The 15,946-nt window shown below is 44.3% G+C and overlaps 1 long non-coding RNA gene across 2 annotated transcripts; it reads left to right on the top strand.

The window, feature by feature from the left end:
* Window positions 1–462: 462 nt before the first annotated feature.
* LOC140723904 (uncharacterized) lies at window positions 463–14,967 on the top strand. Of its 2 annotated transcripts, none has more exons than XR_012097998.1 (3): window positions 463–497; window positions 2,901–3,070; window positions 14,626–14,967. It is a non-coding gene; the product is annotated as an uncharacterized lncRNA (long non-coding RNA). The 2 variants fall into 2 exon arrangements; XR_012097999.1 differs by lacking the exon at window positions 14,626–14,967 and adding an exon at window positions 11,726–11,985.
* The last annotated feature ends 979 nt before the right edge of the window (window positions 14,968–15,946 follow it).

The raw sequence follows: 15,946 nt of genomic DNA, 5'->3' as shown, positions 1-15,946 counted from the left end.
TAGCAGTAAAATGAAATACAGGGTACATCAATATAGAGACAACAATATAATTTACAGGTGGCGGAGGTGAGGTACAGAGAATCTGTTTTACTAACAAGTAAATTTTATTGTTTCAAATATAAAGCACGTAGGTTCACATATTATGGACCAGTGTGCATTCTACTAGAACCTCCGACACTTCATGAACAGTCAATGAAGAGAAAAGGTATTACCCGGGAAAGATCCAAAAAACCATTCATCAAGATTGTTTGTGTTGCTCGGATTTCCTGCATCTGCAGACTTTGTCGCGTTTGTGATTTGCCTCTCCGTTGTCCCTCCCGCCTCCGGTCACTGGAGGCGCTGTATGTACCTCCGGCCACTGGTGTCGGTGTGCTGACCTCCGGCCACTGGCGACGATGTGCAGACCTCCGGCCACCGGTGGTGCTGCGGAGAACCTCCTGTTAAACGCATGCGCAGTGCCAACTGCAGCTGTTGGCGGGTCTCCGACTCGAGAGAGGGTGAGTGAGGACTGATCCCGGCGGGTTTGTGTAAATCTGGGCCGGTTGGATTGAGTAAGGGCCGGGCCAGAGCTCTGTCGGACGGCTGGAGCAGGGGTGCAATACCAATCTTTCAGCTGCCAGAGCTGTACGAGGAGTGGTTGATAAGTTCGTTCTATGGCCTAAAGTTATACAGGTCTCGGTATATGTACGTGCAGTTGAACTCTTTGAGTGATTATGCAGAAAGTTTGAAGTTAATAACTTTCGCGGTATTTCTGTTTCAGATAGTGGAAAATCGCTAGTTTTTCTAAAATCGACTCCTTCCACCTTAGGCCACGAACTTATCAATCACCTTCGTATGTCACACCCAATTTGTGTACCTGCTCATTTCATGTACTGGCAACTTCCTTGCCCCATTCAAGTGATGAGCAGGTACCCAAATTGAGTGTAAATATATATGAATAGGGCGTTTTATAATGTCAAGCACTAAACCAAGATGAAAGAAATATATGAATTCCAGAGCGCCACAGAAATAGTGATAGTTAAGACATTAACAAGATTATAGCCAATCACTGCATTTCAGTATATAACTGGTAAAATAAAACATATAATACTTAATTTAATAATATGACAAAGTATTGCACGGTTGCATTCACTAATTATCATAAAATATAATTATCAAGCAAGTGAAGTAACGTTGTTTGCTTAGAAGCCATAAGGTTGTTAGTGAGAAAAATTTACTTTTGTATTAGCGAGTAATCCACGGACCACCATAGTTACAGCTCCAGGATTTCACCAAAAACAATTGAATATCCTATCCTAATGTTATCAGTGGTATTTTCCCCACCAGCCACCAACCCCTCCCTCAACCCCGATTCCGTAAAATTCCCTCTATTTAATATGCGGCCGCTGTTAAATTCCCCGCTTGTTCATTTTGACTTATTTTCTAACAGAAGTGCTGGAGTGGCGCTCCGGTGAGCTCCGGCAGCACTGCACCCCTGTTTAGATCAAAGTAACATGGACCCGGGGATCAAGCTGCCCGGGTTTATGAGGTGTTGAGTGAGTATTTCTGGTCTGTGTTCAAATGTTTGTTTCTGGAGTTCCTTTGAAAGCAATGACTGCTAATCTGAGGAGAGAATGAGTTGTTATTGCATCCCTCAAAAGGAGAGGCTGTGAGTAAATGGGCTGTTCTGTGTTTGAACCAGTAGAAATAGACCTGGGGGGTTCAGTGTTCGAACTGTGTTTGGAAATTCTTCCTCGCTGTCACCTGTCTGTTAGACAGTGGAAATCAAACAGAAACTCAAGTTGCTGGAGATCTGCACTAAAAATGAAAAATTCTGAATCCATTCTGACAAAAGTTTGTGAACCTGAATCGTTAAATTTGTTGCTTTCCCCACAGCAGTTCCTTTACCTGTTGAGCCATTCTGGTGATTCCAGTTTCTTTTTTACATTCACTCTGGAGTGGTTTAAATTTCCTGATTGTCTGTTATACTTGGAAATGTGTTCAGTGCAGTTGTTGGTAACAAGGTTCACAAGAATAATCTCAGGAATGATCGGCTTTATGTATGAGGAGCATTTGATGGTTATGGGGCTGTGCTCAATGGAGTTCAGAGGGACGGTGGGGGTGGTGGAGGGATTAGTAACAAGGTTCACGTGAATAATCTCAGGAATGATCGGCTTTATGTATGAGGAGCATTTGATGGTTCTGGGGTTGTGCTCAATGGAGTTCAGAGGGACGGTGGGGGTGGTGGAGGGATTAGTAACAAGGTTCACGTGAATAATCTCAGGAATGATCGGCTTTATGTATGAGGAGCATTTGATGGTTCTGGGGTTGTGCTCAATGGAGTTCAGAGGGACGGTGGGGGTGGTGGAGGGATTAGTAACAAGGTTCACGTGAATAATCTCAGGAATGATCGGCTTTATGTATGAGGAGCATTTGATGGTTATGGGGCTGTGCTCAATGGAGTTCAAATGGGGGTGAAAGGGGAGGGGGTGGTTAAACTGAGATCAGAAAAAAAATTTGGTTAAAAGATGTCTGATCTGTGGAATTTGTTGCCGCAGAGGGTGGTTGAGGTTGCCATTTGAGTATGTTTATGACAGAGATTAATATACTCATGATTGCTAAGTAGCTTCAGGGTTACAGGAGGAAGGCAGAAATAAGGTTTTGGAATAAATCTCAGCCATGGTTGAGTGGTGGAGCAGACTCGATGGATCGAATCACCTAATTCTGTACCTACATCTTATATCTTACCATGACTGAACGATGACTCATTTCTATCCCATATCAGGTTTTGTGACGTGCGAGGACAATTACAGATTTGTTCACTGAGATCATTATATTTGTCTTCAATGTTTAGATTTCAGTGAGCAGAAATATTTTGTTCTTTGTATTGTTAACATGCTTCATTATCTTTCATGTTAAAGTTACACCTGCGGTGAGAGATTTATTTGAAGAAAAACCCACAACTGGAAGCAAACCACGATTGAAGATGAGGGAACAGAAGCAAGTGAACCAGCACGAGGACTGAGAGCACCGACTGGAGAGAAACCTTTCTGACTCAGGGTTTCCATGGATTCAGTCAGGAGCAAGTTTGGTGAGTCTCATTTACTCAAACACTGGTCCTTCAGACATTACATATCTGTACAAAATAAAGTAGGGAATGGTTGAGGTGAGAATGAATGTATCAGTTAAGTCTGTCAGACCCAGTTGCAATCACTCCAGATCTGGTAATGTACTGTCAGTATCCCAGCTCTTTAAAGTCACTCACATCCCCTCAGTGTTTGCTCATTTGAAGAACTTGCATCTTCTGAAGTAGCTTTTGGTCGGTTCTGAGTGTGGAGAGGGAAAGAGGGGTGTTTATATTTACTATCTTGCAAAAAGAAGTAATTGTTTGCAATTACTTGCTGCAAACTAACTACCCATACCCTGTACATTCTCAACCAGATTATTGACATCGATGATAAGTAGCAATGGGTGTTACGCTGGGGAGCTCCAGGAGGCACGGGCCTTGACTCCAATAAACAACCTCCCATCATCACCATCTGCTTCCTACCATCGAGCTGTTCCCAGACTCTGGGCTCTGTGACAAACACAATGGTAGCAGCAAGATTAGACAGTGATTAATATAAAGAGAGATTTGTTGCTTCCTAACAGCTGTCTGATGCAATGGACCAGATCCTCCCTTGCTCACAACGTAATCTGCCCTCGGACCCATCCTTCTGGGTCGCACTGTGTCTGATAACCCACATCCCCAACCTCCCTCCACCCGGCAGTAGCCCCACAACTTTCCCACCATTTACCCCACACCCGCACATGTAGACAGATCCTTGTTACCGACATCCACTCTCACTGCTTGGGGAACCACAACGAACTGATCCTACATTCCCGGCCCAGACTCTCCAGCCGTCTGGCTCAGTCCCGGCCCTTTCCCACTGCAACCGCCCTTCGATTTACACAAACTGGAGATCAGCCCCTTCCTCATCGCCGCCCAACCAGGCTCAGAGCTCGTTAAGGAGCCTCGTCTGTGGCACCTTGTCAAAGGTCTGAAATTCCAAGTACACAATATCAACCAATTCTCCTTTGTCTACCCTGCTTATTATTTCTCAAAGCATTCCAACAAATTCATCAGGCAAGATTTTCCCTTGAGGAAACAATGCTGACTCCGGCCTATTTAATCTTGTGCCCCCAAGAACTCACATCCTTAACAATCGACTCCAACATCTTTCAAACCACTGTTAGACTAAGTGGCCTATAGTTTCCTTTCTTCTGCCTCTCTCCCTTCTTGAAGAGTGGAGTGACATTTCTGAAATCTTTATGGGTTGAGCTAAGAAATCGCAGGGGTAAAAGGACCCTGATGGCAGTTATCTACAGGCCTCTAAACAGCTGCAGTGATGTGGAGTACAAATTACAACAGGAAATAGATAAGGCTTGCCAGAAGGGCAGTGTTATGATCATTGTAGGGGATTTTAAGATACGAGTGGATTGGGAAGATCAGCTCAGCACTGGATCTCAAGAGAGAGTATTTGCAGAATGTCTACGAGATGGCTTTTTAGAACAGCTTGTTGTTGAGCCCACTAGGGGATCGGATGTACTGGATTGGGTATTGTGTAATGAACCAGAGGTGATTAGAGAGATGGAAGTGAAGGAAGCCTTAGGAGGCAGTGATCAGAACAAGATTGAGTTCACTGTGAAATTTGAGAAAGAGAAGCCAAAAGCCGATGTGTTGGTATTTCAGTGGAGTAAAGGAAATTACAGTGGCATGAGAGAGGAACTGGTCAAGGTTGACTGGAAAGGGACATTAGCGGGAAGGACGGCAGAGCAGCAGTGGCTGGAGTTTATGCGAGAAGTGGGGAAGGTGAAAGACAGATATATTCCAAAGAAGAAGAAATTTTCGAATGGAAGAAGGATGCGGCCGTGGCTGACAAGAGAAGTCAAAGCCAAAGTAAAAGCAAAGCAGAGGGCATATGGTTATGGGGTTCTGCTTCTACAACATGATACACAACATGGCCAAAGGCACCGTCGGATGCAGACAATAATCAAAATTAATACAATCAGACTTCCAAAATGCTAAAATAACCCCCAGAAGTCCCCGAATATATTGAAGGGTCAGGGCCACCCCCCTGCCTACTGGTCCCAAAAGTGCAGCTTACTGCAAACATCTTGAATTTTCTGAATCTCTTGGGTTCTGTGTTTAGACAAGTCAGTAATATTGGACGATTCATCAGGGGTATAAGTACAGCATTCCTTACCTATGATAGCACAGGTCCCTCCTTTTTCTGCTAATATAAAGACTTGGGCCATCCGATTCTGTCGCACTGTTTGGCGAATTGCAATCATCTCAGTTACATGTGCTTGAGTGTCAGTCAGTGCTCCAGCGGTATTATTGGCCAATTCTTCTAGAGCGGCTGCTAAATTAATTATTTCCCTGGAATTTCTGGCTACCCCATAGGAGGGAGAGGCAATCATCCATAATCTCTCAGATTCTGTTATACCCCTTCGTTGCCTATTCCAATGGGGGTGATCCTGAGGCTGAGCCAGGATCCTCAAGTGTGGCACAAGGTCGGCCAAGTAGCAACAACCACTCCAACCCTCGTCCCCCCTCGAGAACCCGTCTGGTAGGGTGTGGTTCCATGCCGCTGCCCTGTTCTTTCTCCCAACAGCCAGGGATAGGCCCCGTTTCCACAAACCCAATAAGTTCCATTTAGTGGTCCAGGGGTATCATAAGTTTGACTCTTGGTACAGTTACTACTTCCCACTTGATAGGGTGCACTCTCGTTCTGGTTACACCAACAAGTAGTACTAGTTTCTTGTGTAAGTTTTGCCAACTTATCTTTCAAGGTACCATTGGCTCGTTCCACTATGCCTCTGCTTTCAGGTGATGAGTGCAGTGGAACTGCTGTTTTATAGCAAGTTCTTTACAGATTTCCTCATTTATTTTGGCCCATTGTCCTAGCTTATTTCTGGAAGTCCATAGTGAGGAGTTATTTAGCAATATTTTCACAACAGTCATAGTGGTATTATTAATTGTAGGAACAGCTCAGCCTTCTGGGCGGAGACAGCCGATTCAAAAGAGGCCTGCTCAATTACACTGGCATGCAAACGCTTGGGCATCCCTGGTCAAAATTTCTGTTACTGTTAAACGAGTAAAATTTGAACTGATTTCCAAAAGGCATAAGTTAAAGATGACACATTTCTTTAATATTTTAAGGAAGAAAGCTTTTTTATTTCCATCTTTTACAGTTTCAAAATAACAAAAAAAGAAAAGGGCCGGAAGCAAAAGTTTGGGAACCCTGCATGGTCAGTACTTAGTAACACCCCCGTTTGGCAAGTATCACAGCTAGTAAATGCTTTTTGTAGCCAGCTAAGAGACTTTCAATTCTTGTTTGGGGGATTTTCGCCCATTCTTCCTTTGATGATGTTTAGGTCGGGGGACTGTGAGGGCCTTGGCAAAACCTTCAGCTTGTGCCTCTTGAGGTAGTCCATTGTGGAATTTGAGGTGTGTTTAGGATCATTATCTTGTTGTAGAAGCCATCCTCTTTTCATCTTCGGCTTTTTTACAGTCAGTGTGATGTTTGTGTCCAGAATATGCTGGTATTTAATTTAATCCATTATTCCCTCTACCAGTAAAGGTTCTTGCAATTCAGGAAAGTACAGTTCCCATACCAGGCAATGATGCAGCCAGTCAGGATGCTCTCAATTGTGTTCCTGTAGAAAGTCCTTAGGATTTGGATTCCCATCCCAAACTTCTTCAACCATCTGAGGTGAAAGAGGCGCTGTGCTTTTTTCACAACACAGTCAGTATATGCAGACCATGTGAGATCCTTGGTGACGTTTATGCCATGAAACTTAAAGTTGTTCACCCTCTCAACCCCTGATCCATTGATATCAATAGGGGTTAGCCTGTCTCCATTCCTTCTGTCCAGATTCCAGATGAGCTGAGGACAGGGAATTATGATATTCAATCCATCATTGGGACTTGTTTGCACCCAACAGTCTGAGCAATTCAGAGGAACAAATTTGTAGAGAGATCGCAGACCATGCCAAGAAACAAAGGTTGATTTAGTAAGTGATTTTAACTTTCCATATATTGACTGGGACTCCCATACTGTGAAAGGAATAGATGGGGTAGAGTTTGTCAAATGTGCCCTTAATCAGTACCTAGAATTCCCGATGTATATGTGTGCAATAAGCTGTTAGGAAATGATCCACGGCTAGTGACAGAAATTAGTGATCATAATGCCATGAAATTGAAAGTAAATATGGAAAAAGAGAGGTCTGGACCACGGGTGGAGATTCTCAATTGGAGAAAGGTCAATTTTAATGTTATCAGAAAGGATCTGACAAGGGTGGTTTGGGACAGTTTGTTTTCTGGCAAAGGAGTACTTGCTAAGTGGGAGGCCTTCAGAAGTGAAATTTTGAGGATGTTGAGTTTGTATGTGACTGCCAAAATAAAGGTTGAAAGGTAACTCGTGCAGGGAACCTGGGTTTTTAATAGATATTGAGGCCCTGGATATTTTGTTTTTCTAAATGCCTCAGACTGTTGGGTGCTGCCAAGACTTGCTAATGACTGACTCATTAACCATCATTCTATGTCCTCAACTCAATTGACTTGTTTTTCGGTCTTCTGCTGGTTTCTCAAAGCTTCCCAATAGCTTTTGCTCTTTTGTTTGCCCTCTCTTCGGCTTTTATGTTGGCTTTGGCTTCTCATGTCAGCCACGGTTGTGTCCTCCTGCCTTTCCAGTGCTTTCACTTCTTTGGGATGTATTGATCACTCAGCTCCCGAATTGCTCCCAGAAACTCCAGCCATTGCTGCTCCGTTGTCACTCCTACCTTTCCCCGTCCAAAAAAGTTCGGCCAACTTCTCTGTCATAGAAACATGGAGAAGTTCAGTTTGGAAACAGGCTATTTGGCCCATCCAGTCAATGCCGAAAATACATTCAAGCTGTCTAATGCAACTACCTGCACCGGGACCATCGCCCTCCATACCCCTACCATCCAGGCTCCCATCCAAACTTCTTTGAAATGGTGAATCCGAGCTAGCGTGCACCACTTGTGCTGGCATTTCACTCTGCACTCTCCTAGCCAATTCATTGAAGAGATTTTCCAGATGTTCCCCATAAATTTTCACCTCCCCACTTACCCATAACCTCTGGTTGTTGTCACACTTAACATCATTTGAAAAGCCTGCTTGAATTTACCCGTTCTATACCCTTATATTTTGTCTACACTGAAACATAGAAAACCTACAGCACGATACATGCCTTTTGGCCCACAAAGCTGTGCCAAACATATCCTTACCTTAGAATTACCTAGGCTTGCCCGTAGCCCTCTAATTTTCGAAGCTCCATGTATCCATCCAGGACTCTCTTAAAGGACCCTTTCGTTTCCGCCGCCTCCACCACCGCCGCTGGCAGTCAATTCCACACACTCACCACTCTCTGTGTAAATGAAAACCCACTAATTTCTATACTTCTAACAAATCCTCAAAGCGATGTATAATTTCCTTGTTTATGTTTGGAGCCTTTTTTAGGTGGATAAGATGATGAGGGGCATTGATCGTGTGGACAGCCAGAGGTGTTTTTCCCCAGGGCTGAAATGGTTACACAAGGGGGCATAGTTTTAAGGTGCTTGGAAATAGGTACCGAGGGGATATCAGGGGTAAGTTTTTCACACCGAGAGTGGTGGATTCATGGAATGCACTGCTGGCAACGGTGGTAAAGGCGGATAAATAGGGTTTTTTAACAGCCTCTTAGTTAGGAACATGGAGCTTAGAGAAATAGAGGGCTGTGCACTAGAGAAATTCTACGCCGTTGGTAGAGTACGTTACATGGTTGGCACAACATTGTGGGCTGAATGGCCTGGAACATGCTGTAGATATCTATGTTCTATGTTGAACAGCGAAATAACTTTTCTTCTTTAATTGGTACAGGGTCCACGATCTTAATGCCGCTTTTTCACACTCCCTTAGACCCTTTGTCCATCTCCTGAGTAAATAGAGGTGAAAAGATATTTAACATCTCCCCCAGCTGCTTTGTTCCACACGTGGATTGCCATTCCGGTCTTTCAGAGGACCCACTTTGTGCCTTGCAATCCTTTTGCTCTTAATCTATCTCTAGAATCCCTGAGGATTATCCTTCATCTTTTCTGCGAGTGCAACCTCATGCTTTTTTTTGCCATCTTGATTTATTTCTTATGTGTTCTCTTGTATTTTTTATACTCCATAAGAACCTGCCTGCCTATCCCTGTTAGCAACTCCATTTTGTGCTTCACCAGGCTCTCAATATCTCTTGTAAACCAAGGATCCCTACAGTTTCTATCTTCACCTTTTATTCTGACAAGCATATACCCGCTTTGTACTTTCAAAATTTCACTTTAAAGGCCTCCCACTGACCAAACACACTTTTGCCCTAAAGCAGCCTGTCTCAATCCACAGTTCCCAGATCCTAGTGTCTTAATTCCAGGTGTTGATCCATTCCCTGAACACATCCGCCTTTCCTACGCAGCTCCTTGTATTGAAATATGCAGGGCTCAGCATATTCACTGCACCATGCTGACGTTGTCTGAGGGCTGAACAACATCTGTCTCCACAACCCCTCCACTATCTGTTCTGTCATTCAGGTTCCCATTCCCCCTGCAACTTTAGTTTCACAGACCCCACCCATCATGCAGCACTAGCAAGCCTTACCACTGGGATAACCGACACATTCTTGTTTTGTTCCCCAAACTCATCAATCTTCTATCACCCCTTTGGCTTTCCTCTCCCAGGTCAATAATAAGGAGGTGCATACCAGGTACAGTCAAATAGGAACAAATGGGGTGCTTGTGAAGTACAGGAAATTCAAGTGAACACTTATGAAAGAAATAAAAGAAGGCATGAGGTTGCCCCAGCAGACAAGGTGAAGGAGAATCTTCAGGGATTCTGCAGATATGTTAAGAACAAAAAGATTGCAAGGGAGAAAAATGAATACTGCTGAAGATCAGAATGGTAATCCATATGAGGAGACAAAATATAAGTATTTGTATAAGTATTTGGATAGATGTGGACTGATTAAGGAAAGGCAGCATGGCTTTGTGCATGGTAGGTCATGTCTAACGAATCTTATAGAGTCTCTCGAGGAAGGTATCAGGAAAGTGGATGAAGGCAAGGCACTTGACAATGGACTTCGGCAAGGCACTTGACAATGTCTCATATGGGAGGTTGGTCAAGAAGGTTCAGTCATTCAGCATTCAAGATGAGATAGTAAACTGGACGAGACACTGTCTTTGGGAGAAGCCAGAGTGTGGTAGCAGATGGTTGCCTCTCTGACTGGAGGCCTGTGACTCGTGGTGTGTCATAGGGATCAGTGCTGGATCTGTTGTTTTTTGTCATCTATATCAGTAATCTGGAGGATAGTGTGGTTAACTGGATCAGTAAATTTGTGGATGACACCAAGTTTGGTGGTGTAGTGGATGGCGAGGAAGACTATCATGGCCTGCAGTGCGATCTGGACCAGCTGGAAAAATGGTTTGAGAAATGGGAAATGGAATTTAATGCAGACAAGTGTGAGCTGTTACACTTTGGTAGGACCTGCCAGGGTAGGTCTTACACAGTGACTGGTCGGGCACTGAGGAGTCTTGTAGAGGAAAGGAATCTGGGAATACAGGTCTATATTTCACTGAAAGCGGTGTCACAGTTCGATAGGGACGGGAAGAAAGATTTTGTCACATTGGCCTTCATAAACCAAAGTACTGAGTACAGGAGATGGATGTTATGTTGACTTTGTACAAGACATTGGTGAGGCCTGATGTGGAGTATTGTGTGCAGTTTTGGTCACCTACCTGCATGAAAGATGTAAAAAAGTTTGAAACAGTTCAGAGAAAATTCAGAAGGATGGTGCCAGGTCTGGAGGACTTGGGTTGTAAGGAGAGACTGAACAGGTCAGGACTTTATTTCTTGGAATGTAGAAGATTGAGTGGAGATTTGATTGTGATAGAGGGGCGTAGATAGGGTAAATGCAAGTTTGCTTTTTCCATTCAGATGGGGTGAGACTACAACCAACGACCATGGGTTAAGTGTGAAAGGTGAAACGTTAAGGGAAACATGAGGGGAAACATCTTGACACAGTTGGTCATCCAGGTGTGGAATGAGCAGCCAGCACAAGTGGTGCATGCGTGCTTGATTTCAACATTTAAGAGGTTCGTATAGGTACCTGGATAGTAGGGGTACGGGAGTAGACAGTTTGAATGATTCAACATAAGCTAGATGGGCCAAAGGGCCTGTGTCTGTGTTGTACTTTTCCATGACTGTGACAAGTACCTTAAATAATACTAACATTCACTCGAATTCTGTGCAGACCAACAATACAGTACAGCTGAGTAGGAGATATTTACATGGCATTAAAACTGTGGCACTTTAAATTAACAGTACATAAAAGGAATTCCATCTACGTGTCAAGAAAGACTATTTGTGTGGGAGTGTTTCAGTTACTGTGGGGTCAGGCACCCATGCAGCTCAGTGGGAACAGGGAATAATACCAATGGAGAGAGTCAAACTGAGCCAGGTCACAGATTGGAGACGGCAGAAATGCCCCATTCTTATAGAGACTGGAAGAGCATCAGAGAACTTGATGGTCATTCCTGATACCAGCACTGTGCTCAGTTAGAACCTCACTGTAACAGTGTGATGCCAGATTACACCTTGACAATTTGAGTGATCTCGTCTGAAATTTTGACCCACACCCATTGATGGATTTTGTAAATCTTTTTACAGGTTAAATACAACAAAGAATTTGTCTATGGGAATTCAAACACAACACACCAGTTTTGCTGTCTCTGTCCAGATATTTAAGAAGTGGAGCAAGGGGTTCAATCGACCATCCTTCCTACTCAGACTTTGGAGAGGGTTTCACTCGATCATCTGACCAACTGGCAAGCCCGTCATTTTACACTGGGGAGAGGCCGTTCACCTGCTCGGACAGTGGGAACGGATTCACTTGGTCATCACAACTGAAGGTACATCAGTGAGTTCACACTGGGACAAGGCCATTCACCTGTTCTGTGTGTGAGAAGGGATTCGGTCGGTCATCCCACCTGTGGACACACCAGTCAGTTCACACTGGGCAGAGGCTGGTCATCTGCTGAATTTGTGGGGAAGGATTCACTCAGTCATCTGACCCAATGGCTCACCAGCGAGTTCACACCAGGGAGCGGCTGTTCACCTGCTTGGACTGTGGGAAGGGATTCACTTCTTCATCTCAACTGAAGCTACATCAGCGAAGTCACACTGGGGAGAAGCCGTTCACCTGCTCCGACTGTGGGAAGACTTTCACTCAGTCATCCCACCTAAAGAGACACCAGCGAGTTCACACTGGGGAGAAGCCTTTCACCTGCTCAGAATGTGGGAAGGGATTCATTCAATCATCCGACCTACAGATACACCAGTCAGTTCACACTGGGGAGAGGCCGTTCACCTGCTCAATCTGTGGGAAGACATTCAGTCAGTCATCCTACCTACAGAGACACCAGCGAGTTCACACAGGGGAGAAGCCTTTCACCTGCTCAGTCTGTGGGAAGGGATTCTCTCGATCATCCAACCTACAGAATCACCAGCGAGTTCACACTGGAGAGAGGCCATTCAGCTGCCCACACTGTGGGAAGGGATTCTCTCTGGCATGTCACCTACTGAGACACCAGTCAGTTCACACTGGGGAGAGGCCGTTCACCTGCTCAGACTGTGGGAAGGGATTCAGTCAGTCATCAAACCTAATAGCTCACCAACGAATTCACACTGGGGAGAGGCCATTCACCTGCTCAGACTGTGGGAAGGGATTCAGTCAGTCATCAAACCTAATAGCTCACCAACGAATTCACACTGGGGAGAGGCCATTCACCTGCTCAGACTGTGGGAAGGGATTTACTTGCTCAGCCCAACTGAAGATACACCAGTCAATTCACACTGGGGAGAGGCCATTCACCTGCTCAGACTGTGGGAAAGGATTCACTTGCTCTTCTCACCGACTGAGACATCAGTCAGTTCACACTGGGGAGAGGCAGTTCACCTGCTCAGACTGTGGGAAGGGATTCACTCGGTCATCTTCCCTATTGGCACACCAGCGAGTTCACACTGGGGAGAGACCATTCACCTGCTGTAAATGTGGGATGGGATTCCGCCGATCATCTCATCTACAGAGACACCAGCGAGATCACACTGGGTAACGGCTGATCACCTGCTCAGACATTGGGAAGAGTTTCTGTCAGACATCTCCACCAAATGTGCATCATTGAGTTCACACTGTGGAGAGGACGTTCAGCTGCTGTAAATGTGGGAAGGGATTCACTCAGTAATCTAACCTTGTGACACACTACTGGGTTCACACTGGGGAGAAAGTTTCAATAAGGTGCATGCTGGATATTTGTCCATCACCGTTGCTGAATGCAATTTCGAGAGTTACTGTCGGTGCTGAACTCTGCAATTATTGCTGCTGATCACCACACCCAGTTCTGCACCCTGGTCACTGGGCACGGGAGGAGTTTCTTCTGCTGCACATTCACCTTTAATGGGACTGGGTTTAATATTCTGTGTCTGAGACAAATAATCAGTTCTATTTTAAACTCTGTCTCCCGTACTTAGTGAATTTATAACACACCTAGTGTACAGTAGAGTCAACTCAGGCCGGTTGAACCCTGCCAGTGATTCAGTTCCACGACAGTCCTTTGAAATCCTCCCCTGTTGTTCCCCTCTCGCTCTCCCTGTGGTGATGGATTCCAAACAGTCACCACTCTGTGGGTGAAGAGGTTTCCCTTGAATTTTCTGCAGACTGAAGAAGTCGAGCTGACTGCAGTTCTGTCTGACATGTTCTTTGCCTCTCAAATCTCTGGGCTGAGGAAGAATGACATTGGTAGTTAGCCTCCTTATTCATGGCTGATTTCCACATTATGGGTCATTTTCCCTGCTACTAAAGGGTTGTTAGAAAACACCACTGTCCTGTAAAGGCTGAAAGCAGAATGGGAAGCCATTAGTTCAACCAAGTGGGGTTAGAAACCAGAGGCGGGTCCGCTCAGGGCAGAGTTTGGGGCTCTGGGTGATGGTCGAGGTAAGACCGTACGATGAGGAGAAGGGAATCAGCAGCGGGGTGGACAACGAATGACAGAGTAGCAACATTTGGAAGCTGATTGACAGAGATAATAATTCAATTGTCTGACTGATGACACAAATAATGCCTGTGGTGAGGTACTCCATTGGTCGAGGAACGTGTGTGTTCAGAATAGTTTTATCTATTGAGGGGGTTGTTCCTGCTTGTTTATCCTGTAATATTATATCCAAATGGTTATTATGGATTGTCCTATCTGCATTAATGTATTGATTATCCTATAGTTTGTAAGATTTGGACTCTAAAACTGGATCAGGCCTAAATTCATGGTGCCTTAATGAAGTTATGGTGGTCATGAATAGGTTTGTATTTTAAAGCAAGATTTTGGTGAATGATATTTGCCACTTGATTGTACCTTTATAAGTAATCAGATTGAGTTAAACTGCTGCAGGATCCTGGAATGTGTTGGATTGTGTCTGGTTTCTCTTGGCATTTTCTGCATTTATTGCCTTGTTTGTTTGTCTTTTATGTATTTCTGTTTATTTTAAAATGTTAACCACCTTGTCCTGTAATTCCCCAGGGCACCCCTGTTTCTGGGAAGAGGTCTCCAACTCAGAGTCGGGCGCTCGATGTTTCCTTGTCACCATCTCGTCTGCTCAGATTGTTGAGATGTCTCCCATGGAGGGTCATTCTCATTCCACTGGTTAATGTTTTCTTCCAGAGTGATGATTCATTTTTCTGAGTTGGCCTTTCAGTTAAGTTTTCTGGTCTGTATTTCAAATCAGATTTGCACATACCTGTCTGGTGTGCTGAATCCTGTATATTTTGTATGAAAATATATTCTTTAGAAATCTTATCAGACTGTTGGTTTATTTTTAATGACTATTATAGCTCTTCCTAGTTCTGTCCTCGGTAGTTTTCATCTAAGTGGTAAATAGTGTTTTCTGAATTTGTCATTTCAGTTCTTGTTTTTCTTTGTGAAGTTTCCAGTTTGGAATGGGACTAAGGTATTTTGAAAAAAGAATACACTAATATGGATATAACAAAAGTGAGAATGGATATCAGACCACTGGAAAACGAGGCTGGAGGGGTAGTAATGGGGAACATGGAGCTGGCAGATGAACTGACTAAGTATTTTACATCAGTCTTCACTCCAGAAGACACGAGCAGGATGGTGAATGTCCAGATGTCAGTGGTCAGAATTATGTTAAGTTACATTACTCATGAGAAGGTTCTTGGGAAGCAGAAAGGTCTGAAGGTAAATAGGTCACCTGGAGTAGATGGTGCACATCTGAGTGTTCTGAAAGAGGTGGCTGAAAAGATTCTGGAGGGATTAGTAACAATGCTTCAAGAATGAGTGGCCTCTGGTATGGTTCTGGAAGTCTGGAAATTTGGAAATATCACTCCACTCTTCAAGAAGGTAGAGAGGTAGAAGATACAAGATTATGGGCCAGTTAGTCTGACCTCACTGGTTGGGAAGATATTGGATTCGGATGCTGAGGATGTGTTTTCAGGGTATTTGGGGCACATGATAAAATCAGCCATTTTCAGCATGTTTCAGATTTGGAAATAATTATTACTCCGGGTCTGGTGCAGCAAAAAACAAACCCTAATAAAAATATATATCCACAGCTTATACACCGCACATTAGTCCAGAAAGTGTCGCAAGGCACAGGATGTCTGTCCATAAGGCGACTGACAGAAAATGATAAACGAGCGTTGTTTAGTAGTGTGGAAGCATGCATTTGTGGGTAGAGTTGTTGATCAGACTTATGGCTTGGGGAAATTAGCTGTTTTAGGTTTGGTAGACCTGGTGTGAAGGCTACGTAGTCTCCTACCTGATGGTCGTGGGCAAGCTGTCCATGAGCTGGGAAGGTGGAGGCAGATTGTGAAAATCAGGC

This window comes from Hemitrygon akajei, unplaced genomic scaffold (genome assembly GCF_048418815.1).
Source record: "Hemitrygon akajei unplaced genomic scaffold, sHemAka1.3 Scf000146, whole genome shotgun sequence".
NCBI classification, from domain to species: domain Eukaryota; kingdom Metazoa; phylum Chordata; class Chondrichthyes; order Myliobatiformes; family Dasyatidae; genus Hemitrygon; species Hemitrygon akajei.
This window is presented reverse-complemented; position numbering and strand designations above follow the sequence as displayed.